General features: G+C 41.5%; 1 protein-coding gene across 2 annotated transcripts in view; it reads right to left on the bottom strand.

Annotated features, from left to right (window-relative positions):
• LOC309654658 (uncharacterized protein) overlaps positions 1 to 25,847 on the bottom strand; it is a 135,761-nt gene extending 109,914 nt beyond the window's left edge. The window contains exons 1-2 of one of the 2 annotated variants that reach the window (XR_014260380.1): positions 25,735 to 25,847; positions 24,094 to 24,132 (exon numbers count right to left, since the gene is read on the bottom strand). The gene's annotated coding sequence lies outside the window, so the exon portion shown is untranslated. The remainder of the gene's footprint in view (positions 1 to 24,093; positions 24,133 to 25,734) is intronic. The other variant, XR_014260381.1, reaches the window with a different exon arrangement.
• Positions 25,848 to 27,662: the final 1,815 nt, after the last annotated feature.

Below are 27,662 nucleotides of genomic sequence, written 5' to 3'. Positions count from 1 at the left end.
AGTAACATGATTCCTCTACATTCTAAGTTTTCTTTTTTCAGAACAACTATTATCCGTTATTAGTGGTGTGTATGGTCCAGCAGCCTCAGAGGAAGTCACGGAGACGTTAGATGGTGCCTGGCTGTGTACGTGGCACGGGGGCTGGAGGGTTGTTTACACCTTCTCCTTTTTTTGGAAAGTCTTACTTCATAACTGAAAATTCAAGTTTTCCCACCTGAGCAGATCACCCCTGCCTGCTCAAGTCTTAACCAGAAATGGAAACTTTTGTCTCTATCATCAGCACACTTTAAAAAATCAAGGTATTATGAAATATCTTTTTCTTTTTCCTGCCTTCCCTCATCCTTTTAGTTTGCTTCTTCATTCAATCTCCAAACAAAGGCTATGAGGAATACTCATAAGCACGAAAGTCATGCCTAACCCCCCCCCCCCACACACACAGACACTCTACATTCTCCTGCTCTAACCAAGAATAACTAAGTCTTATCACTCCAAACTCAGAGGGATCTGGCATATTCATAGGAACCCCCAAGGATGATGATATGATAATTTTACAACTCTTTTTTCCAGACTTTAAATATACCTACATGCATATACTATCATGGGCTTCCTGATATAGAATCAAGAGTGCTTGCCCATATTCTAACGACACACAAACACACACGCACACAGAGAGAGAGATGCTTTTCCTCTTGTCCTCTTTCAAACAGAAGGAAAGGGTCACCCAGGATTTCACTTTTATGAAAACATCAAGACTTTCTTCCATTCCCAGGATTTCCACTTTTTTATCTGAGCATCCCATGACCAAAAGGGGATTCTCTATGTGCATGTATGTGGCAAACCACACAACGCCAGCTGCCAGGAGAACCACGCATCCCTATGTTGATTCTCCTTCCATTACTCAAGAGACCTACAACACTCTCCTTGAAGGGAGAGAAAACATTAAAATGCTTCATTTCTTTCGCAGAATATACAAATTAGTATCGTTATTCTCTCAGAATAAAAACGTGTTTAGATGGATTCAGGATACTCCATTTAAAATATCCGTTACCCTCAAATCAAATTTTCCCTGCCGTTGAGTGGCAAGGAGCGATGGCCCGGGATCAGTGAGCTGCTAAGATCCCTTCTGTTGGAGTGTTTAATTTCATTTTACTTTCCATAAATACGCATGCTTGGAGCCACTGCCTTTCCTTCCTCGGGAGTAATCGAAAAATTTAATTCACATTAAGCCAGAGAGGATGGTGTTTTTCCCTAAGTTCACCCAAGGCAAACATTTTAAACCTCTAACAGCTCATAGGTCAGAGATGCAAGTCTCATCCTTTCCTGATGAGGTGCCTCCTGGAACCAAACAAAGCCTTCCGCCCAGCCTCTCTCCATCCTCCACCCACCACACTCAGCCCCTGAGCAAAAGATCACCCAGAGAAGCCGGTGGGTGCATCTCCAGATCCCCACTGTGATTCTTAAGATGTCTGCAGTATACATCCCAGGAACCCCCTCCATTTGGAGATGTATGAGTTTCTAGGCATCACTTCTGCTTAAAAGATTAACGTGAGTGGGGACCAAAAGCCTCTTTGCTACTGCAATTTGAACTGCAAGCAGCTTACCTGAGAATGAGTATTTCACTAGGGCTAGGTTATGCTTCAAATCTTATCATCCCTTCCCTAAAAACTAATAAGGTTTTGCACTTATATGGTGCCTTTCATCAGCCCCAGGTAATATACGACACAATGCTGAACTCAGAGATGAGTAAATCATTAATTGTTCGTAATGCCTCACATAAGCACTTTCAGATCGTCATGCATAAGGATTCAATCAAGCGCAATGACATCCATGCATATTTCTCTTTTATTCAGGTATAAAATGTGTGCAGTGACTTATAAATGACAAGTTTCTCATGAACACAATCAAAAGCATATTATCACCAAGATGACCTGGTACCACAAAGGTGGGAGATATTCTGCTCACAGATCACAGGACTTTTTATCAGAAAGATCAAGGAGTTCCAAGGAAGAAGAAAAGAATAAGAAGCATCTAAGTATTCTTATTTAAGATCATTTCTGGGATTTATAGGTAATATCCTTAGGTCCATATTGTGAGCAATGACAAAATTAGTTTACACCTGTTTTTCTTCAACTCAGATTATAGTGCTTAAAAGTATTATCTTCCTGGGCTTCCCTGGTGGCGCAGTGGTTAAGAGTCTGCCTGCCAATGCAGGGGACACGGGTTCGAGCCCTGGTCTGGGAAGATCCCACATGCCACGGAGCAACTAGGCCCGTGAGCCACAATTACTGAGCCTGCGCGTCTGGAGCCTGTGCTCCGCAACAAGAGAGGCCACGACAGTGAGAGGCCCGCACACCGCGATGAAGAGTGGCCCCCGCTCTCTGCAACTAGAGAAAGCCCTCGCACAGAAACGAAGACCCAACACAGCCATAAATAAATAAATAAAAATATATAATAACAAAAACAAAAAACAAAAGAAGGTATTAAAAAAAAACTTTAAAAAAAAATAAAATAAATATTCTTATTTAGAAAAACACCTAAAACACTAGATTTTCCCCTTGTCAGTCTAGCATAGCGTTTCTCAGGCACTTCTGCTTGCAAAGATAATACACTTCTTTTTTTTAAAGAAGGAAAGGTAATGTAGTAAAACAGAGTGAGATCTTGTAAGAAGCCCACCTCATTCGGTTCCTGGATTTTTGTTTACTTCAATCATAGAGTTAGACTTCATGCAGCAGAGAAGAAGCATGTGGCCACAGGGGCTGACTCAGAGAGTATCGAGGTGACTTGGCCTGGAAGGAGCGTGGAAGGACATTTAGAAAGGACAGGGGTGTGTCTGTTTCAGCGTGGGCCATAGTTATTTTCCTCGGTCTCATGTCTCTGGCTTCGGTAGAGAGAAGCTACAAGCAGAAAGACAATGCTTTACATTCAAAACGCCATCTCTGCCAAATTTGAGTCTGGTAAGTTGGCTTTGCTAGTTACCCTCCCTTTGAGCCCAGATTCATTCCTGCCCTTCCCAGCTTGTGTAACGTTCGTTGCGTCACAGCACACCAGCCCTGGGAGTGCTGTAGCATCTCCACAACAGTTAACATCATAGCACATCCTCCACAGGCCCTCCCACAGATCAAAGAAACCCCAAATCCCTCCCTGCAGGTTTCTCATAGGGTATGGCCCTCCTGGGGCCCACCGTCTCCCCCGCGGTTCCAACTGTGGGCTCCCAGGCAGCATGGGCTACTTCTCCGGTGCTGCTCTGGGCCTCCTGCCCATTGCCACCCCCTCTTCCATTCCGCTGCAGCAGGCACGGTGGAGGGAGCAGTGGGTGAGCCTTCCTCGCTCCACCCATGGGGAATTCCATTATTGGACTGTAAATACCACTGCCCTCCATCCTCAGTTTTTCAGGATTTGACAGAGACTCTAGGGGTGCAGTTGTTTTCCTTGGCTTCTTGCTTATGACAGCCATCCTCCGGCCACACCTCCTCCCCTACCGATTCAGGGCTGTCCTCTAACCTGGGGCTGAGCCTTAAACACTCCAAACTAAGGCCCCTTTTTCTGCCAATGACAGAAATCCACTTAATTAATTTAAACAAAAACAGAAATTTGCCATATTGTATTTCATTGTTCATACATGGTCTCACTGAACCCCAGGGCAGGGACACAGCAGGGCCTCAGGGATAGACCAAAACTTGTAACTGGAATGCCTTTGTGGCTGCTTCTCTGAGTCTTTCCTCTCCGTGCTTTTAAATACGTCCACATCACTCTTTCTCACTGCCGGCCAGCTGTCTCAGCTTCCCAGGTCACCTACAGCTCCTGCTAAGGCTGGAAGCTCTGAGTCCCAATTCCAGATTTTCAGAGAAGGAACCATGACCAACCCAGGTTGTCTAAGGGGCCCAACCCTGGACTAATCAGCTGTGACCAGCAGATCAAGACTACTTCATATAACCTGGTTATATGGGAGTCAGCAGAGTAGAGAGATAGTTTCCAGAAAGAATCTGAAAAAGAACATACATATATATGTGTGTGTGTATATATATATATATATACACACACACACATATAACTGAATCACTTTGCTGTACACCTGAAACTAAGACAACATTGTAAATTAACTATATTTCAATTTTAAAAAATGGTTAAAAAAAAAGACAGCTTGCCACAAAAGCGGGTGCAGCATCTTTTAACACCTACTTAAAAAAAAAAAAAAAGCAGAAACTAAGCAAACAGCTCTATCAGTGTGTAAAACTAGGATGGCCTCCAACCAACTTTCGTATTTCAACTTTTCCTCCCTGAAGATAGAGCTCCTTCCCCACGTTATACTTACAGTGGCACAGAGGCCATTGCTACCAGCGGACGCAGGAGGCTCGATCCAGGAGAGGAAGACTTCAGCCCCAGTCCAGTCACTACTGCCCCATCAAGGTATCCTTGCCCCCTTCCCCACTTCCGTCAGCTGCCCGCATGCTTAGAGTGCAGTTACTCCTTGACAGGTTCACACCCTGCTACACACAGCTCTCTGTAGACAGCCTGAGCTGCACAGCACTTTGAGGTCAGGCCAATCTGCTGCTTCTTTTTTTTTTTTTTTTTTTTAATTGCCTTTTATTTTAGAATTATTTTATGCTTACAGAAGAGTTACGCACATAGTATAGAGAGTTCTGGTATACCCCATACCCACTTTCCCCTACTATTAACATTTGCACATTTGTCACAATTATGAACCAATATTGATGTATTACCATTAACTAAAATCCATACTTTATTTGTATTTCCTTACATTTTTTAAAGATTTTTTTTGATGTGGACCATTTTTAAAGTCTTGATTGAATTTGTTACAATATCACTTCTGTTTTATGTTTTGGTTTTTTTTTTTTTGGCTGCGAGGCATGTGGAATCTTAGCTCCCCGACCAGGGATCAAACCCATACCTCCTGCATTCGAAGGCAAAGTCTTAACCACTGGACTGCCAGGGAAGCCCCCAATCTGCTTCTGACATTGGTTTCATCACTTACCAGCTGAGGGTCATCATGATTTCGGACGCACGTAGCAGTGATCGGTAGCTTGCAGTAAGCAGCAGCCGTGAACAGCAGCTGGAAGCAAGACCTTCGTTCCCTGACCAGGAGTCCTAACTGCTAGACCACAGAGGCCTAAATCCCCAGTCCTTGCCTGCGTTGACAAGAAAGAATTCTGACAAGGAGGCGGAAGGCAAAGAGAAAAGTAAAACATTTACTGGAAAAGCAGAGTACATGAGGAAAGACACACGGGCGAACTCCGCGACAGAGTCTTGAGAGTCGTGCCTTTGGGAAGTTTAAATCCTTTATAAGGGGGCAGTTTCCCGGGTCTTTGTCTTCCTTCTGGCCATTCGTCTTGTTTTGTCCCCCTGGCTAATTTGTCTCAGCACCCTCCCCTAGGTGCACATGCACCCCTCAGCCAAGATGGATTTCAAAGCAAAGGCGTCCGGGAGGAAAGAAGCAAGACTTACTATGGCCTGGCGTCCCCTGACTTTTGACCCCCAAGGAGCCTTTCTACGTATGTGTAGTGTCTCCCTTGCCCCAAGAGGGGGATATGTGATCTCTTGATCCTTTACTCAAACAAGGTTTAGCCCTTCTTCATTCCTGCCATGCCTGTTATTTTAAGGCATCCACAAGAGACAAAGCCTGGCTATTTACCCTGTTTCTGTTGTTACTTCCATTCTGGAGAACAAACAGGAGGCTGATGGTAAATGCCTAACCTGGAGCCCACCTATCTCCTGTCTCAGGAAATGCAAACAGTAGGCTAGCTGTAAGTGTCCGGCCTGAAGCCCACTTTTTCTCACCCCAAGAAATGTAAACAGGAGGCCAGTTGTAAATGCCTAGCCTGGAGCCCATCTATCTCCTGCCTCAATCAAGCCAGCTATCTATCCTTTCTAAACCTCAGTTTCCTCATCTACAAATGGACACAAAAATGTCCATCTCAAAGGGTTGAATTGAACTAACCTATGCCATGCGGTCAAAACAGTGCCTGGTGAACTTTAGGTGCTCAATAGAAGGTTTCTCTTGTTATTTCTAATTGTTCTTGTTAATATTAACCTTTATAATAAAACCTACAAATGCCATTTTAAATAGGCAAACCATCTTCAGGTTGATTTCATAACTACAGACCCTATGCCATGTTCCAAAAGCATTGGATAGCACATTCTAATAAAGGAAATGGCTAAAATACAAAACAAAAGCACGTGGTAAATTTAAGGCCTTTTTGTTTTGTTTTTTGTTTGTATTTTCTGACACCTGTAGAAATCTCTTACTCAGAATTGTAAGAATGAAATAATAAAAAGTGCATAAAGCACTAAGCACTGCACCTAGATGCAGAACATACTCAACAAGTGATGATTGTTGTTTTTATTCCCATACCTAGTAAGATTTTGATTACTATCATTATTATTAGTCCTAAGGGGAAAAGTGCTTAAACGTTCACTGACAAATCCTTTGAAGTGATCATTTCATTGAATACTATGCAAAGCTATGAAACCTCCTTTCCTAGTTTAGTTTGAAACAATGTATATGTGTGACATTAGATTTTAATCAATATGGACAGCTCAAAGTAATTTTTAAAAAAATTTTTAAATGGAAAGGGAATCATTGATTAACACAGCAAAGAGAAGAGTAGTTGCCCCGGGGAAGCAGCAGCTTTTCTGGTGGTTATTGCTCGCTGTAGCGCCTGCTAACTTTCACACTGCTTTCTTGCTCAGAGGACTTTCTAAGCTTCTGTTAGAAACAAGTGCCTTAAAACCTCAAGACAAAATATATCACTTCCCACCACACCTGGAGCAGCCTACCTTGGGTGTCTGTGACCTAGATTCACCATAACATGAGAGCCAAGAGAGAATGTTGGCTTTTAAAACATGGGATGCCTGCCCCCACTCTGGGCTTCAACCTGGATCTCTAGGCTGATTTGGAATGAGTTCTAAGGTGATCCACTGGGAAGGAGTTCTGGTTCAAGAAAAAGGTGGGAACATGACAAGAGGGGAAGAGGAAAGAGGGAGTACCTAGTATGGACCCTACTGCAAAAATAATCCCCTCTGCATAGAAAATCCACAAGCTGGTGGCAGTCATTACAGTTCTCGGCCAGAGCCTGCAACAGATATCTTCTTTAGTCAGGCATGAGGGAAACACTGCCTCTTGGGTGCTGCTAGATTTGTTCTCTGGGTTAGATATTGATTTTTCCTTCAGCGGAATAGCACAGGCACGAGAGCATGAAGGATTGAGAGGTGGGTTCCCTTCCCCCTTCCCGGGCTCAGAGTGATGAGTCAAAGCAACTATGAGCCACTCCTTATCTTTCACATGCAAGGAGACATTGAGCCCTGGACTCGCGGCTGGTTAGAGATAGCTGTGCGAATGAGTGTGCTATGAGGCTCTCGGAGAAATAGGCTTTTCCCCTTCTCTTATCATTCTGTCCCCAGTCACATCCTGTCTATTTAGGGTGTTGATAACCATATTAAAACCATCCCCATACAATTTCAATATCGATGAAAGCACAGCTATATTTGGATGTGATTTTTCCTTCCCAAGCAGAAAATTGTTGTCTTCTTCATTTCCTTAAGTTTCTCAAGAATTCTGCAAATTGTTAAGCATATTTATTAAAAGATTTTTTTTCCTATCAGAGAGACTCATCTATACAAAGCAAAGGTTTGGGCTGGGCAATCCAGTGATTTGGCCTCTTTGATGGGGAGAAATTGCTTCTGTGTAAGAACTAATATCCACCTGGTTTCAAACCTCAGATTTTTACAGTAGTTTGAAACAAGTGTGGTTATTGGTTGGTTTGATAAGCAATAAAAGTAAACATTGCAAAATGGAACAGTGAAGAACCTTCATAAACCTCTACATTTGTCTTTTTTAATGAAAAATATTCATACCAAAAGTAAGATGTAAACATCCACGTAAAAAAAATGAATCTAGACACAGACGTTACATCATTCACAAAAATTAACTCAAAACAGACCACAGACCTAAATGTAAAATGCAAAACTGTAAAACTCCTAGAACACATAGGAAAAAATCTAGACAACCTTGGGTATGGCGATGACTTTTTAGATACAACAACAAAAGCACAATCCATGAAAGAAATAATTGATAAGCTGGACTTCATTAAAATTAAAAACTTCCGCTCTGCACCAGACACTGTCAAGAGAATGAGAAGACAAGCCACAGACTGGGAGAAAATATTTGCAAAAGATACATCTGATAAAGGACTGTTATCTAAAAAATAAAAAGAACTCTTAAAACTGAACAATAACAAAACAAACAATCCAATTTAAAAATAGGCAAAAGTCCTGAATAGACACCTCCCCAAAGAAGATATACAGATGGCAAATAAGCATATGAAAAGATGTTCCATATCATATGTCATCAGGGAAATGCAAATTAAAACAACAACAAGATACCACTACACACCAAAATCCAGAACACTGACGACACTAAGTCCTGGCAAGGACGTGGAGCAACAGGAACTCTCATTCATTGCTTATGGGAAGGCAAAATGGTACAACCACTGTGGAAGACAGTTTGGCAATTTCATACAAAACTAAGCATATTTTTACCATATGATACAGCAATCATGCTTCTTGGTATTTACCTAAATGACTTGAAAACTTATGTGCACACTAAAACCTGCACACAATTGTTTATAGCAGCTTTATTTATAATTGCCAAAATTTGGAAGCAACCAATAGGTCCTTCAAATGGATAAATAAACTGTGGTACATCCAGACAATGGGATATTATTCAGCGCTAAAAAGAAATAAGCTATCAAAACATAAAAAGACATGGAGGAACCTTAAATGCATATTACTAAGTGAAAGAAGCCAATCTGAAAGCGTTACATACTGTATGATTCTAACTATATAATTTTCTGGAAAGGCAAAACTACAGGAACTATAAAAAGATCAGTGGTTTCCAGGGATTAGGGTGAAAGGAGGGCTGAACAGACAGAGCACAAAAGATTATTAGGGCAGTGAAACTATTCTGCATGATTCTATAAAAGTGGATACACGTCATCATGTTCTCCCAAACCCCTAGAATGCAAAATACTGAGAGTGAACCCTAGGATAAACTATGGACTCTGGATGATAATGATGTTGTCAATGTAGGTATACCTGTTGTTACAAATGTACCACTCTGTGTGGGATGCCAATAGCAGGGCAGGCTGGGTGTACTGTGCCATCCCCACTTCGGTACACACAGTTCTGCTTCAGGTCCAAGAGCCATGTGCAGGACGTACCTTCTCTCTCACAGGTCCTCATTTACAATAAAGAAACAATAATTCCCACCCCATCCACTGCCCGCCTTCCCTTTATAGGCATTTTGAAAAGAAAAGTTATGGAATACAATCGGTTACATTGTATATTATAAAAGTTAAGTGCATTAATGTAAACCCATCTGTGAAATACTGTTCCATAAGAACTTAGCCTTATATTCCAAATCAAGTTGCTTTGGGTGAAGCTCATTCTTTAATGCCCTTTTCTTGCTAATAGTACATAATCCCAGGTTTTATCTCCCAAACTGCTTTCTCATGTGTGCCACCACGGCCAATACTTCAGGCTGTTGATACTGTTATTGTTGTTATAAATTGGTAAAAATTATTGAGCACCTGTTACCTGGCAAGCGCTATGCGACACAGTTATATACGTTATCTCATTAGTCCTTACAACACCATCACAACAATGTTCAATGTTGCAGAGACTGAACCTCCAAAATGTTAGTTAAAAGACCAAGGTCCCAAGTGCTGAGTAAATGCAGCAGCCAGAATTTACACCAGTTTGCCTAAATTCCCTAATCATTAGGCTGTACTTGAATCAAATGGGGAATCACTGACTTCCGAACTGCCCAAGGAGAAGAATGTCACTTCATTGGCTAAAACCTAAAAGACTGTGGTAGGTTTTCCTTTTTCCTACAGTTGCCTGAAGTCTCTGCTTAGAAATACATAGAACACAGAGGCAGAGAGGCAACATGTTTCAAAGAGCCCTCAGACGTGCTGTGTGCCTTTTAGACGGTGCAATTTCTACTTTTAAGGACACCTTCATCTAAAACTTCCTCCAGTGCTCGGATTTCTCTCTGTGTGTGTTTATGCGTGCACACACAGTGAAATACTATTTCCAAAATTTTATCTGCAAAGAGCTGCCATGTAATGCAAGTTGACAGGCGAGGGAAGGAGGCATAATCACCAGCTATCTATTCATTTTTTTTAACCACCCAAATAGGGCTATCATAAGAACTGAGATTAATCCTGGCACCCAAATCTACAGAGGGAATTTTCTTTCCTCAGGAGATACCTTAAAATCAGGACACTGTCCAATGTCAGAAGGAAATCTCCCCCAGAACATTAGAAAACCATTGCAGTGTGGAGCCTCAGTCTGATCAAATGTAGTGCCCCTCTATTCCCAGCTCCCCTTTTGAAGAGTGGCATTTGTCTGATTTTCTTTCCCTTTCCATTTGCTTTCCTGTCAAAGGGCTCACTCTCCGCTCCCCTACGCCACGGCACCACCTGACTGAATTCCACCCAGGGCTCCTGGTGGTCCTGTTCTCCAAGCCAACTTGAGGGATCCCTTTTGCCTGTTTCATACCATCCATCTCTCTGGGCAACTGAAATTGTGCTGCAAAATGTAGCACTACTTCTTGGGACCTCATTAACGCCAGCTCCAAGGGAACGGGGCTTCGACAGAGGAGACATTAAGCATCTAAATAGCACACTGAGACAGCAAAGACTTCAAGAGCATGGCAGACAAGTGATAGAAATCAAGTAACTGATCTAAAAAGCCAGGCAGTACACAAAGAGCCAAGGGAAGCTTTTCAATTTATATTTCATGTTGATATTACATTTGTTTCCACATAGCAAGGATAGGTCCCAAAAATAGAGAGATGGCAGAGAGTTTGTGTGCCTCCTGGGGTCCCTAGATTCAGCTGAACTGAAGCCAGAAATAATATCGTAAAACTAATTTAGCCATCCATCACACCAATAGGGCTCCTCAGCCATGAGACAGACTAGATAATTGTATGTTTCCTACAATTTCTGACACTCGCCAGACTTTGGAATCCAAGGTTCAGCCTTGCTTTTATCTTAGCCACATCAGCTCTTCTGCCAAATGAGAACTCTTGGTTTCACTGTTAATTTTTTGTAATGTGTGTGAATAGATGTGTGATCCGAAATTTATTTCGGAAGACACTTGAGAAAATTGGGTATATCTCCATAAGGACTCAGGGGAGCCAATGGACAGACAGCATAAGAGGTTGGGGAAATCTTTCTGCCTTAACAACAGATGAGACAGAAACACAAACAATTGGATGGGTTGGGGTAAGGCTAACACAGCATCAGTGACTACACAGGGCAGAACTGCAGAGGATCTTTAGTCCAACCTCCTCACTTACAGGTAAAGTCCCAGGGTAAAGCAATTGCCCTGAGATGGTACCACTGGCATAGACTTTTAAGAACCTGTGGCTTGATCACCTTGTATCCTTGATCACCAAGAACATCTGACTTTGGGGTCCATTAATTAATTTAGATTGTTCTGATAAAATGACTTAGATTTTCTATCTTCACAATTAACTTTCTGTTCAATTTCTTTTGCTTGAAGAAAAAATGAGGTAGACAGGTAGCTGTGACAAAGCAATGTGTATTTAGAAGTGCCATTTGCTGAAACTTAGTATCTTAGTACAACAATGTTTATTTTGCTTACGAGTCTGCAATAGGGGCAGGACTTGGCAGGGTCAGCTTATCTCTGCTCCACTAGGCATAAGCTGGGATGGCTTGAGGCTGGGGGCTGGAATCATTAGAAGGCTTGGCAATTGGTGCTGGTTGTTAGCTGGGACCTTAGCCAAAGCTATTTGCTGGAACATCTACATGTGGCCTCTCCATGTGGCCCGAGCTTTCTCACAACATGATAGCTGGGTTCCGATGATAAGTATTCCTAAAGAGAGAGAAAGAGCTAGACAGAAATATGTCACCTTGCATTGGCCGAACCTAAGAAGTCATGCAGCATCATTTCTACAACATTCTACTTGTTGAGGCAATCACAAAGGCTTAAAAATTTAAAGGGGAGAGAAAATGGACTTCTCTGGATTGGGGAGTGGCAAGATTCTGGACAGGCCATTTCTAGATAAGGATATACTGCTGTAGCCATATTTTGAAACTACAATCTGCCGTACTTGGTTAGGTTACTTGATTCTTTTGAGCCTCAGTTTCTTTACCTGCAGACTTAGGATAATAACACTTCACAGAGTTCTCAGAAAGGTTACAGGTAGTGTATGCTATGTGTGTACATGCAGTAGATGCTCAATACCAGTTCTCAGTCCAGGTTAGGGGTCAGATGTAGAGAGGCAGAAATGGTCTATTGCTCCTTCAATGGTTGCTGACACACCTGCACCTGGACAAGGAATGATGCTTGTTATAACTAGGATAAGACAAAAGGCCAAATCGCCCATCCTTCAGGCTCTTTCCACTTATCCTGAGAACATTTCAAGAGCATCTCATCTTGAGAAGGTATCAGCTCAGTTCTGGAATGAAGACAGTTAATTTCTCCCACATTACTGTATCTATGTTAGACCTTTTAGACTGAGGGTAAACAAGTAAGTAAAAATGATGAGTTAAATGCTGGGGCTTAGAAGGAATGTTAATCTCATTTTCGAGTGTTTACTTATGTGAGGAAAAAAAGCTCTTTACAAAAGCTCTGACAGAAGGACTGGCTGCTGGGATTATTCCCAGAATCTGACATGCTCTCTAAATAAGTTTGAGCCTGGGGTATTATTGTGGTTCACAGCAAACCAGTTTAAAACATTTAAAACACAAAAATCTGATGCGATAAACCTAATTCAGATTCACAAATATCACATAAGAAAATCCATAGATTTTAAAGACAAGTCCATAATCCTTGGTGGGGGGGGTCACATGAGTTACCTATAAGGTGCGAATGAAATCTGAACAGATGAGGTCTTCTGAATAAGACAATGGGTGTGACAAACCTGCCCTTCTGGGAAATCACCTCATTTCTAACCCAGCTTAGTGGTGTAGTTTCATGGGAGGCTCCCTCAGCTGTAGCAGGAGTTTTCTCTGAGTCCAACTTCCCACCCCTTCCATAAGGAATGAGAAAGAAAAGCAAAACAAATGGGTGAAAATGCACTCTATCTCACGATAGTATTCATGAGGAGACCCCCCACAAAGAAGCTCTTCAAAAGGGAGAGATGAAAGGGGGTCCGGCTTTGCGCTAGCATTTGAGCTGGCATTTGCAGCATTACCGTGTGACTCGGAGCAGGGCATGAGAAGCCCTTTGATGGCCAAAGAACAGTTGCACCTCTGTCGGAGCGGTCCTCATGACTCACGTGGCTTAGCAGCAAAGGAAGGATAAGAGCAGATGTGAGGGGGAAGATCACAGCAGAGGGAAAGTTACTTGACTATGAACCAAAAAGAGGAAAAAAAAGAACACAAAAGGAGGGGGAGCGTGAGGAAAAAGGAGAAGAAAAAAGTGTTTGGTATACTCTGGCAGAGCACCTGTAGTCTTTACAGGCAACAGCACATCCAGGAGGGAATGAGTCATTCCTTCTTAATCATGAAACTGAACAACCTTGCCCAGAAAATGTCTCAATGGCAGCAAACGCCTTCCTTCTCTGCCAGCTTCATGCAGTGGAAGTTTGATCTATATTGGAGAGTGTGGGAAACTTATGTATTTTTCTTGAAAACATGAACACTTTAATAGCAATTACAGTGTGCCAGGTATTCTGCTAACTCCTTTGCAAACATGAACTCACTTCATCCTCTCCGCAGTCTAAGAGGCCGATAAGGAAACCGACATCCTTGTTTCTTTCAGTTAACCATCACGGCTGTCATCATCTCCATCCGTCACCACCACATTAACAACTATTATCTGTGCGTCAGGTGCTTCTTACATAATCTTACATACCTCATCATTTCAGTCCTTTCAACAACCCTGTACCAGGGGCACTATTTTTATTCCCGTTTTTCAATGAAACGAAAATATTAAGATTTCACGATGTCTTAGAACTGTTCACATACATAGAGTGATAAGGCTAATGGGCAGCAGGTCTGAGGAAAGAACCCAATTCAGCCTGTCCTCAAAGCCAGTGCCCACACCACCGTGACTCTCAGCCAGGAACCCACGAAGCAATAGACACCCCTTGCCACTTCTCACACGTTAGGTGCTGTGAGGCACTCTGGTCTCAAGGAATTCAGTCAGAGCCATAAATTCCTGCTATTTCCACTCTCTGGTGGGTGGGTTACCAGAAACCAGGCATTGAGTCATAAAACATTAGAGCTTCCCCTCTCCACTCCACCCACATTATACCCACACAGAAACTGAGGTCCACGGCATTAAAATCAGAGTCAAAATTCAAATCTTGTGACTTCAATCTACCACCGCCTTTCAAGAAACTCCTGGCTCAGAAAAATGGAACTATACTTATCGAGTCAATTTTTTGCCAGATATTTTCATTTTACCCAGATGAAGAAGCACAGGACATAGGTCTGGAACATGAATTTATCTGTACTTTCACTGCTAACATGACTAGGGACCTTCTTCTGTCCCATTTTCTAAATGGTATGGAAAGAGAGTCTTAGTCTATCCTCTTTGGATAAAACCCACATGCTGAAATGACTTCTGCAAACTCCAGAAGTGTACTTAACGTCATTAAAATTAATTCAGAATTATAAGAAAAGTCTGCTTGAAAATGTTTGTCAATTATTTTGTTTTCAGATAACAGATAACCACAAAGCAAATCCAAGAAGTATGCTTAAATTTTTTAGTAGCAATCCCAAATGTGGCCACAATCAATTCACTAATTCCTCTGCAGTTTTATTCATTTGTTTATTAAAAAGAAAACAAAACATTTACTTTGTACTACTGATACCCTGTGTAGTGACAGGCAGTGAGAGACACACAAGGACAAGACAGATTTCTAGCCTATAGGACCTCTCTATATCACAGGGGGAACAGACATGTCTACAAAGAAAATTCAACAGAGCATCCTTACAGCAAGTTAATCAAAGACCTTTATACATAGAAACCCTAAGAACAGGGATGTAAACAAAGATGGAGTTCAAAGATGTCTTTATAATTCCATCAGTTGGATAATAATCAAATGACCATTTACCAAAATGATTTGAAATTGCAGAATCCCCTGATCTGCCTTCAGAATTAATGCTCAGATAATGAATGCTCAGTTCCTTCAGATGTCTAATTACTGAAGGGCCTTACTTTCCAAAAGAGAGCCTATACAAACTTGGGAAGTGACATGGAATATTAATGAGATGTGATCTTGCGAGGTCATATAATTCAGACTCCATCCTCAGGCAAGACCCTTATATTTAAAAACCTCAGGGAGAGAAGCTTAACAACCTTATTTATTGACAGTTTTGACAACCCTCAGGTCTGCAGTGGTAGCTCTTAAAGTATGTCCCTCCATCATGGCCTCTAGGGTCCCTCATGGAAACTTGGTAAGAGAAAGGCCTGTATTTATCCTGCATCTGGGACTGAGTTTCTTGGTCCCCTCAGGTCCAGAGGATTATCTGACTGCAAATGGAAGGACTGGAGACTGTGAGGCCAAAACCAGGGCTAAGGAAACATCTATGTGTTCCATGGGGGAGGGGAGATGGAGCTGGGTCCCTGGGGTTGGTGACAGTAGATGAATCGTAACATTCAGTAATAACTAACATCTGGATAAAGCTTACACATTTACAAATTTCTTTGACATACACCATCATCTGGTTTCCAAAGGAAGGTGCAATAACAGCCATGTAATGTGGATTACCATCCCATTTTACTGAATGGAAAATGAGACTCAGAGGATTTAAGTTACTAAGTGGTAGATATGAGAATACTATTACTACTCTACTGCTATTCCTGATGATAGTAATAATGCTGATAATACTAATGAACATGTATATGTTCCAGCCACTTTGCCTGAAATATTTCATCTAATCTTCATAATGGCCCAGCAAAGTAGACAGTACAGAAGTGAAACTGGGATTTTAAAAGATTAAGTGATTTGCCTGTGGTGAAAAGTGGTGAAATGAAATTCAAACCTAGGTAATTTGACACCTAAGCCCATGCTCCTGCTATATTCATGAGCATTTTAGAAAATAACCACCATTTCTACCAGAAGAGGGATTCAAAACCCTAATAAATCCCTGCCCAAGAATTCCTGACATGTGTTTTAACCCACTCTGACAGTGATAAAACCCACATCTCCCTGTGTCCGGGACATTGCCATCTCTACTCACCCATCTTTCCCTCCCCTCTGAGAATCCCAGCATTGCCCTTACCTCCTCATGCATTAACAGTGAGCTGGGTTGATATTACCCCTTCCCACCAGCAGGACACAAAGAATTGAACTGAGAGAGTGGGCTGCAATTCTCTTGCCTTGAGCAGCAGGCAAGACCCTCAATGAATAATACAGGACCATTGGTAATTTTCCTTACAAAACACTTCCTCATCTAGGATTCTTTTAAATTTTGAGTTTTATAGAGGAGATGTCTGATGAGATATAGACATGAAGAGGCTAAACACTTGCCCAAAGTCACAAAGGAGAACAGGGACTTAAACTTAGGTCTCCTGGGTTTAACTGGCGAACAAGTCGATTCAATAAGTATTCATGGAAGGGCCACTATGACCCAGACCTTGCATTCAGTTCCCTAAAGCTCACAAGGAGATTCATTCATTTATTTAAAAAACCCTTTCTGAGTAGCTAGAAGATGCCAGGCACTGCTAGGGCCACTGAAGATATAACAGGAGACAAAACAGGGCTGCTGCTTTCCTGAAGTTAACATGCTAATGGGGGAAGACAACAAACTTACAAACAATGAAATAAATGCATGTCATATGCCTATAATTACAGGGAGGAAAGCAAAGCATGGTAGTGTGGATAGGGAGTATGAAGGGGATGGGGGAACTGACTGCCTTATGCAGGGTGATGGCCTAAATATAGGCAGGACCTGAGAGAAGAGAGGCTATGAGCTATGCAGGGATCTGCAGGAGGGGTGTCCCAGGCAGAGGGAAGATTGAGTGCAAAGGCCTAGAGGTGAGTGTGTGTCGGCATTTCCAAGAAAGAGCACAAAGGCTACTCTGATGGGAGTGGAATGAGAAAGGAGAATATCTGTAGAAGGTGAAGTCAGGTGTGGAGGCCAGACTAGGAGGAGCCTTGTAGGCTCTTGCAAAGACTCTGGCTTTACTCTGAATAACCGGAGTAGCCAAAGGAAGGTGGAACAGAGAAGGCACATGGCCTAATTTACATCCTAAGTTCTGGATGCACAGAGTCAATGGTGGCTGATGGCCTGGCACTCCACCGTCTCTTTCTCCTCTCATCCAAACTTCTCATTGCCCAGAGCACAGGATAGCCTGGATTCCCTAATCAAGTCCAGGCCCCAGGACATGATAGAGAAAGAAAAGAATCATTTCTATTCCTAGCCTGAACAACTCTGACTCTTCAACATAAGGGCCAAAACTGAAGATGATATTCTAGTCAAGGTTTAACCATGCTTTAGAATTTCTAGATATACCCAATATCATGCTAGCCTTTTTTGACAAAGAGATTTGGCTAGATTACATTCCCATGCCTTGTTTGTCCATTATTTATCTTTAGCTCTTTTTTATTTTTTTTTAATGTAGTCACAATGGAGTGACCCATCTTGTATTTATAGCCTGTCCCTATTAAATTTTATTGTTCATTTATGGCCACTTGTACAACTAGCCAAGGTCTTGGTCTAAGCTGACTGATTTCTAAAACTGCATCCGAAACCCCTAGCCTGAAGTCATCTGTGCAGTCAATGGGCGTATAGGCCTTATAAATCAGCATAAAAATTCCCATGGATTTTTTTAATCTATGGTGGATGAAAGATGACCACAAATTTTTCCCTGCTCCTCTCAATGAAAGGTGAGTCTAATTCTCTCTCCTTGAACCTGCATTGGCCCTGTGTCTTGCTTTGACAGTTGAATGCATGGAATGATGCAGAAGTAATGCTCTGAAACTTCTGAGCCCAGGCCTTAAAAGAACTGTCAGCATCAGCTTGTCTCTTTTGGAAGTCAGCTGCAAAAGTGGTAAAGAGGCCTGGGCTAGATTACTGAATCATGAGACAGCATGTGGAGAGGGACTCTCAGAGGATGATACACCATCCTGGACATTATGGCCTCAGTGGAGCTCCCAGCTAAATGCAGCCCCCTGAGTGACCTCAGCTACACCCTGTAGAACAGAAGAACCACCCAGCTGATCTCAATCAACCCACAGACTTGTGAAAAGTAAGAAATTGTTGTTGTTGTAAGGCACTAAGTTTGGAGGGCAGCTTGTTACACAGCAACAGAAAACCAAAAAGCCATCCTTGACTTGGATGCTCACAGGAGGAGAAATGGTAGGAAGGAGAGGATAGAGGAAGAACTGGCTGGCCTGACAATTACACTGCAATTCAGTTCTTAATTTTTTTTTTCTTTCTTGAAAAATGAAATGAACTCTTACTAGTGGTTTCCTAATTTTGGTCCTCAAGCCAGTGCTAATAGAACAGAACTATCTGGGAAAGTTGGTTAAAACACCAATTTCTGAACCTTTCCCTTGGGAAATTAGATTCAGAAGGTCTGAGACAGGGCCCAGAAATCCGTATTCTTCCAAAAGTCTTCAAGTGATTTTGAGCATACAGATTTGGGAATCTTGGCTCTAGACTGTGCACTACTTGAGGGCTGGAAGTAGGCTTATCCATCTATCCCATTGGCCTGGTAGAGTGTCTGACATATATAGGAAATACGTTCACGTTTAGGGAATGGATGAATAAATGAAAGAATGAATGAATGAATGAATCAGAAGAGAACAGGAATATCTATAGGTATCTTGACATCCCAACAGAACATAGATATTCTTTTGCACCCAGTGTTGATGACAGCACTACTGCCTGTATCTCATTCTTCCCTCCTCTTTGTTATGACTGCTACCCAGTTAGGAATCTTGTCAGGATGAGAAGTGTGTGTAGCCAGTTTGGCAGTGGGGTGGTAGGTGACAGATGGAAAAGAGAAACGGCATTAGGGCAGTGCATGTATGCACAAAAACAAAACAAAGCACCACATACACACACACACACACAAACTTGCCACAGGCCTTGAGCTATCTGTCTCACTAAAAATAGCCCCTGAAAACTGGAAAATAAATTCTCATTTTCTCTCCTTACTTCCCTAGGCAATTCTACTTTCTTTGGGAAGATGACCAAATTCAAGGACACTGGCAGTTTAGGGAGCTTGGAGGAAAAAGAAGTAGAGAAAAGGCAGAGGGGTGTTTGACAGAGAAGAGCACAGAAAGCCCAGGACACTTGGGGAGATGGAGGGACCACAGAGATAATATCTCGGCCAACGTGATTTGCTTGCTTTTTCCACCAAATTCTGTTCCTGTCATGCTGAGAAAACTCAATCTCAGGCCTTCGAGATCTGCATTTTAAAAAACCTGAGAACCTGAAAGCCTTCCTCTCCCACTTAGGCTTTCAATCTTCTCTGAATACAAAAGACTAAAAAAAAAAAAAGTAAGGCTCTTGAAAAACAGTCCCAAACAATGTCCTGTAGGCTAATTCATTCTGATCCACACCTACTCAAATTACATTGGTAACTTTGTTCTCTGACTGCTTTACTTACCAAATGAAAGGGCAAGTTTTCTAGGTACAGGGAGCAAACAAACACAAAGGACCCATGCAAAAAATGATCCAACTTGAAATTTTTTAAATGAACCAAATTGAAACCAAAAAAAATGAAGCAAGCTGAAACACATTTTATAGAATTTTAAATGTCCAGCAAGGAATGTGACTGCTGTTTTCTATTTTCAAGACTTCAGATTTAAGGAAATCTACTCAAAACTTTGACATCAAGCACCAAAATTTATATTACATAAGACATACACATTTATAGCAGAAAAATAAGAATATAAAGATAAGCAAAAAGAGAAAAACTTCCATGATCCTACCATCTAAAAATAAGTATTGCTAACATTCTAGATTTATCTATCCAGATTATTATATCTATAGCTATATTTACAAAAATGTGACACTATACTTACCTTTTTTCACTCAATAAAAAACCTTAACAACTTACTAGGCTAATTTAGATATGCATTATCATCATTAATGACAGTATAGTATAGTAGTTGAAATATATATATATGTGTATTTTTACAAACTCTTATTATACTTACAGCACCAGAGTAAAAAAGTATATATATCATATATATTTTTTCATGTTTTCTAAAGATAAATTGCTATCAATAGCATTATTGGGTCAAAGCTTTTGATAAATATTGCCAAATAGTGCCTTGAAAAATTTGTGCTTCTCAACCCTCTCCCTAGCTATATGACAGTGGCCATGTCCTTACTCTCACCATTCCAGGACAGCAGCCTTCTTACTCTTGGCTTAAGGGTCAAAAGAAAAATGTTTTCTCCTTGTTTGCATTCTTTGTTTTCTCCTCACTTGTGAGATTGTGAAGTTGAAGCTCTTCTCATATGTTTATTAGTCATTCTTCTTCAGCTTTACCTTGGACTCTTGAATGTTCCATTGGAGTATTCACATATCCAGTACTGATTCGTAACAAACCTTTTTAAAGTAGGGATAGTCACCTTTTGCCTTTGATAACACAGATGTTTTTCCTAGGTTGTCATTGTTTTTTACATTTGTTTATAGCACAGCGAGTTTGAACACAGTGGGTTGGGTTCAAATCTTGGCTTTTCTGTGTCCTCATTTTGTGAACTTGGGTACATTTCTTGACTTTTCTAGTTCTCAGTTTCCTCACTGATAAAATAGGGGACATAATAGTGCCCTATGATAGGGCTAGATGGCAATACATACCAAGTCCTGATAACAGTAACTGGCACATAATAAGCTTTCAGTCAATACTAGATTTGTGAATTATAGTAGGTTTATTACCATGAAATGTTAATCTTATTTGGAGTTCATATTTTTCTTTTATAGATTCTGCCTTTGAGATCATGCTTAGAAAGTCCTTCTCCACTTTCACTATCATTTTTTTCTAGTACTATTAAGTTTTCTTTTTCACATTGAGATGGACTTGAATCCATTTAACATTAACTTTAGTGTAAGGTATGAGTTAGGGAATCTAACTTCATTTTTGTCCCAATACCATTTTTTTTTTATTTTATTTTTTTATTTTTGGCTGCGTTGGGTCTTCGTTGTTGCACGGGGACTTTCTCTAGTTGCAGTGAGGGGGGGCTACTCTTTGTTGCAATGCGCGGGTTTCTCATTGCGGTGGCTTCTCTTGTTGTGGAGCACAGGCTCTAGAGCGCAGGCTCAGTAGTTGTGGTGCATGGGCTTAGTTGCTCCGTGGCATGTGGGATCTTCCCGGACCAGGGCTCGAACCCGTGTCACCTGCATTGGCAGGTGGATTCCTAACCACTGCGCCACCAGGGAAGCCCTGTCCCAATACCATTTACTGAGTAATCATTCATTCCTAACAGAGCGAGAAGCCACATTTTATGAACAAAAGGTCTGGTTCTGGTCTTGTATTTTTGTTCCACTGACTAATCTATCTATGCCTATGCTAATAATTTGCTCTTTTCACCATTGTAGGTTGCTTCGTAGTACTGTGGACTGTATCTTATGGGGCAAGACTTCCCACATAACTCTTCTTTGTTAAAAGTGTATGAAGTCTTCTATCACATTTATTATTTCAGATAAACGTTACAGACAGGACTTTTGTCCAATTTCCTCCATGTGGTGGATGCTGTAACGAGCCACCCAGATCCTCCTTCAGAAATACTTATTCTTCCAGCTTCTGGGAGGGCTGCCAGAAGATGGCCCTCAGCTGTGAGCCCTGAGCTGAAGAAAACTGTCACACCTTTGAGGAGGCCTCCTTCCAGAAGTAGGCTGCATTTGATGACTGCCTGACTGGGGGTGAGGAGTGCATTATAAACACCAGCTGCCTAGTCCCAACTTGGTATAACTGAGGATTCAACGTAGTGCCAGGGCTCCCCATGGCGACAGGGGAAACCTTCTTTGGGACTGCTCTGCAGACCAACTTCTCCCCCTATCCAGCCCTGCTTCTCCCCCCCATCTTTCCAGACTCCACAAGCACTCCCAAACAAATGCCCTGCATGCTAACCTCAGGCTCAATCAGCTTCCTGGAAAGCCCAATCTGCAAAACATCCTCTGTGGAATGTAAAATTACTGGGGTTTGAATGAGAATGACATTACATCTCATGATTAATTTGACAGAATCAACATTTTTACAATATTGTCTTCTCATTGTATCCTTCCCCATTTGTTTCCATTTTTCTTATATTCTCAAAAAATGGTTTGAAGTTTTCTTCACACAGGTCTTAGAATCTCTTTTGAAGTTTACTCCTATGGTTTTTTTGTATTTGCCATTGATATTAGTGAGACCTAGTATTTTTTTCTTCTTTGTAGTAGGAAATGAATTTGCAATTGCAGACACTCTTATAGAAGAAATTACATTTATTTTGTATGACTTCAAAGGCCAGAACAATTGGATTTTGACCTATCCCTCACACCTTATACAAAAATAACTCAAAATGGATCAAAGATACAAATGTAAAATGTAAAACTATACAGCCTTTAGAAGGAAACATAGGAAAAAATCTTTAGGCAAAAAATTCATGGATATTACTCCAAAAGCACTATCCATTAGGAAAAAACGATAAATTGGGCTTTATCAAAATTGTAAAATTTTGCTCTACAAAAGACACTGTTAAGATAATGGAAAGACAAGTTATAGACTGGAGGAAATATTTCTAATATATAACATCAAAGGACTTGTACCCAGAAAGAATAAAAAACTCTCAAAACTCAACAGTAATAATATAAACAACACAATTTTAAAATGGGCAGGGCTTCCCTGGTGGCACAGTGGTTAAGAACCCGCCTGCCAATGCAGGGGACACGGGTTCAAGCCCTGGTCCAGAAAGATCCCACATGCCGCAGAGCAACTAAGCCCCTGCGCCACAACTACTGAGCCTGCGCTCTAGAGCCTGTGCTCTGCAACAAGAGAAGCCACCGCAATGAGAAGCCCGCACACGGCAACGAAGAGTAGCCCCAGCTCACTGCAACTAGAGAAAAGCCCTCATGCAGCGGGGAAGACCCATCGCAGCCAAAAAATTAAAAAAATAAATAAATTTATTTGAAAAAAAATGGGCAAAAGAACTGAATAGACACTTCAACAAAAAGAACATATGGAAAACAAATAAGCAATATGAAAACATGTTCAACATCATTAACCATTAGGGAAAAGCAAATTAAAACCATATGAGATACCATTACACATCTATTAAAATGATTCCAAAAAAATACTGACAATACCAAGTATTGGAAAAGATTCACAGGAAACTAAATTTCTGATGTATTACTGTGGGAATGTAAAATGATATGGTACTTTGGAAAACAATTTGCTGTTCTTTATAAAGTTAAACATATATATACCATATAATGCAGAAATACCACTCTAAGGTATTTAGCCTACAGAAATGAAAACTCATGTTCACCCCAAAACCTGTTTAAATGAATTTTTATCACAGTTCTATTCATAATCACTGAAAAGTAGTTTTATGTTGGTTTGCAAACTGGCCTCATACACAGAGGGCAGGGAGAGACCGAAGAAAGAGGCAGATCACTCCCAATTGGTAGGTGACAGGCCTAATAATCAAGGAAACTCAAATACAAGGCTTGTCTTGGGTGGCCACAAGATAAGTAGATCTCCACACCCACCTGCCAGCATCTTAAAAGTTTATATAGAGGCCTTAATTGGATTCAGTCACACATACTGTCCAGATGGTCTCAACAGCTCCCACTGTGGGAACGGTTGGCAAAATATACATTCCAAGGACAGGAGAGGTGAGGGGGTGAGGAGCTGCTGATTACCCAGGTCCAGCTCTTGGGTTAATTAGTGGTCACATCCTCTCGATTACCTCCTCCAACAAATTAACCCAGTGCCTTCCAATGGGTGAATGGATAAACAAACAGGGGTATATCCATATAATGGAATACAACTCAGCAATAAAATGTCATGAACTATTGAAATACACAGCAATTCTGATGAATCTTAAAGGCATCATACTGAGCAAAAGAAATCAGTCTCAAAAGGCCACTTACTGTACCATCCCACTTATATGACATCAGGAAAAGGCAAACCTGTAGGGATAGAAAATAGATTGGTGGTTGCCAGGGTTTGGGGGTGGAGGAAGGGCTAGCACAAAGAAATTTGATGGGATGCTGAAACTGTTTTGGATCCTGATTGTGATGATATTTACATGAATGTATACATTTACCATATATTCATTTAAAAATTAATTTTTAATGTATTCAATTTATTCAGGAAATATTTAAATGTCTTCTCTCTTTCAGACACTGATTTGGACTCCAGCCCTCAAGGTGCTGAAAAACAACAGACAAGAGACTGGAACATAAATAATTCCAATACACTGTGTTCATTTGGGTGACAGGAGGCTGAGGGAACATGTGGCAGGAGACTGTAACTCCACACTGAGCATGATTTGGGCAAGGAATGTACCCTGGAAAAAAATGACTGGAAAATTAATTAAGAGTTTTCTAGTTTGGAAAAGCAAGTGGGTGAAAAACATTAGAGGACATTCCAAACGAAGTAAGCAAGATAATGAAACTGAGGCTTGGAGAGGATGAGTACCCTGCCCAAATTTCTGTAAATCCGGAACTATTCTAAAATTAAAAGTTTATTTAAAAAAAGAAAAAAAAAAAAAAGGAAGGATGACTCAAAAAAAAGGAACCTAAAAGCCCAGACGGCAGACCTGAGAGCCATGGAGAGTTATTCCCAGGCCTTTACACTGAATCAAGGAATAACTGACATTTGACCAGCTGGATTCCAGAATTGCTATTTGTGAAATACCAGTGACTTTTTGTGCCATCCAATTCCCCCCTTTTTGGGCAGGAATGTCCATAGCAGTCACCCTATGCCTGTCTCCCAATTGTATGTTGGCTGTGGGAAGCAGACAAGTTGTTTCTTTAGTTTCATATGCGAAGAGGAGCTGAACTTCAGTTGAGGCTTTAGTTGCGGCATACAGGATCTTTTACTTGCAGCATGCAGGTTCTAAAGATCCCGCATGACGCAACTAAAGATCCCACATGCCACAACTAAAACCCGGCGCAGCCAAATAAACAAATGAATGAAAAAAAAAAAAAGAGGGGAGGAGAGCTTCAAGATGGCAGAAGACTAAGACGTGGAGATCACCTTACTCACCACGGATACATCAGAAACACATCTACAGGGGAGGAGGAACCAAGATGGTGGAGTAGAAGGACGTGCTCTCACTCCCTCTTGCGAGAACACCAGAATCACAACTAACTGCTGGACAGTCATCGACAGGAAGACACTGGAACTCACCAAAAAAGATACCCCACATCCAAAGACAAAGGAGAAGCCACAATGAGACGGTAGGAGGGGCGCAATCAGAGTAAAATCAAATCCCATAACTGGTGGGTGGGTGACTCGCAGACTGGCGGACACTTATACCACAGAAGTCCACCCACTGGAGTGAAGGTTCTGAGCCCCACATCAGGCTTCCCAACCTAGGGGTCCGGAAACGGGAGGAGGAAATCATAGAGAATCAGACTTTGAAGCCTAGTGGGAATTGATCGCAGGACTTCGACAGGACTGGGGGAAACAAAGACCCTACTCTTGGAGGGCACACACAAAGTAGTGTGTGCATCGGGACCCAGGGGAAGGAGCAGTGACCCCAGGGGAGACTGAACCAGACCTACCTGCTAGTGTTGGAGGGTCTCCTGCAGAGGCGGGGGGTGGCTCTGTTTCACCGTGGGGACAAGGACACTGGCAGCAGAAGTTCTGGGAAGTACTCCTTCGCGTGAGCCCTCCCAGAGTCTGTCATTAGCCCCACTAAAGAGCCCAGGTAGGCTCCAGTGTTGGGTTGCTTCAAGCCAAACAACCAAAAGGGAGGGAACCCAGCCCCACCCATCAACAGTCAAGTGGATTAAACTTTTACTGAGCTCTGCCCACCAGAGCAACAGGCAGCCCTACCCACCACCAGTCCCTCCCATCAAGCCTCTAAGATAGCCTCATCCACCAGAGGGCAGACACCAGAAGCAAGAAGAACTACAATCCTGCAGCCTGTGGAACAAAAACCACATTCACAGAAAGATAGACAAGATGAAAAGGCAGAGGGCTATTTACCAAATGAAGGAACAAGATAAAACCCCAGAAAAACAACTAAATGAAGTGGAGATAGGCAACCTTCCAGAAAAAGAATTCAGAATAATGATAGTGAAGATGATCCAGGACCTCGGAAAAAGAATGGAGGCAAAGATCGAGAAGATGCAAGAAATGTTTAACAAAGACCTAGAAGAAGTAAAGAACAAACAAACAGAGATGAACAATACAATAACTGAAATGAAAACTACATTAGAAGGAATCAATAGCAGAATAACTGAGGCAGAAGAACGGATAAGTGACCTGGAAGACAGAATGGTGGAATTCACTGCCGTGGAACAGGCTAAAGAAAAAAGAATGAAAAGAAATGAAGACAGCCTAAGAGACCTCTGGGACAACATTAAACACAACAACATTCGAATTATAGAGGTCCCAGAAGGAGAAGAGAGAGAGAAAGGACCAGAGAAAATATTTGAAGAGATTATAGTCAAAAACTTCCCTAACATGGGAAAGGAAATAGCCACCCAAGTCCAGGAAGCGCGGCAAGTCCCATACAGGATAAACCCAAGGAGAAACACGCCGAGACACATAGTAATCAAATTGGCAAAAATTAAAGACAAAGAAAAATTATTGAAAGCAGCAAGGGAAAAATGACAAATAAAATATAAGGGAACTCCCATAAGGTTAACAGCTGATTTCTCAGCGGAAACTCTACAAGCCAGAAGGGAGTGGCATGGTCCAGAAGGGAGTGGCATCACTTAAAGTGATGAAAAGGAAGAACCTACAACCAAGATTACTCTACCCAGCAAGGATCTCATTCAGATTCGATGGAGAAATCAAAAGCTTTACAGACAAGCAAAAGCTAAGAGAATTCAGCACCACCAAACCAGCTCTACAACAAATGCTAAAGGAACTTCTCTAAGTGGGAAACACAAGAGAAGAAAGAAGATCTACAAAAACAAACCCAAAACAATTAAGAAAATGGTCATAGGAACATACATATTGACAATTACCTTAAACGTGAATGGATTAAATGCTCCAACCAAAAGACACAGGCTTGTTGAATGGACACAGAAACAAGACCCATATATATGCTGTCTACAAGAGACCCACTTCAGACCTAGGGACACATACAGATGGAAATTGAGGGGATGGAAAAAGATATTCCATGCAAATGGAAATCAAAAGAAAGCTGGAGTAGCTATACTCATATCAGATAAAATAGACTTTAAAATAAAGAATGTTACAAGAGACAAGGAAGGACACTACATAATGATCCAGGGATCAATCCAAGAAGAAGATATAACAATTATGAATATATATGCACCCAACATAGGAGCACCTCAATACATAAGGCAACTGCTAACAGCTCTAAAAGAGGAAATAGACAGTAACGCAATAATAGTGGGGGACTTTAACACCTCACTTACACCAATGGACAGATGATCCAAACAGAAAAATAATAAGGAAACAGAAGATTTAAATGACACAATAGACCAGATTGATTTAATTGATATTTATAGGA

Source organism: Balaenoptera physalus (assembly GCF_965194825.1).
Source record: "Balaenoptera physalus genome assembly, chromosome: 2".
Lineage (NCBI taxonomy): Eukaryota > Metazoa > Chordata > Mammalia > Artiodactyla > Balaenopteridae > Balaenoptera > Balaenoptera physalus.
Note: the sequence above shows the minus strand (reverse complement) of the source record. Positions and strands in the feature narration are given on the sequence as shown.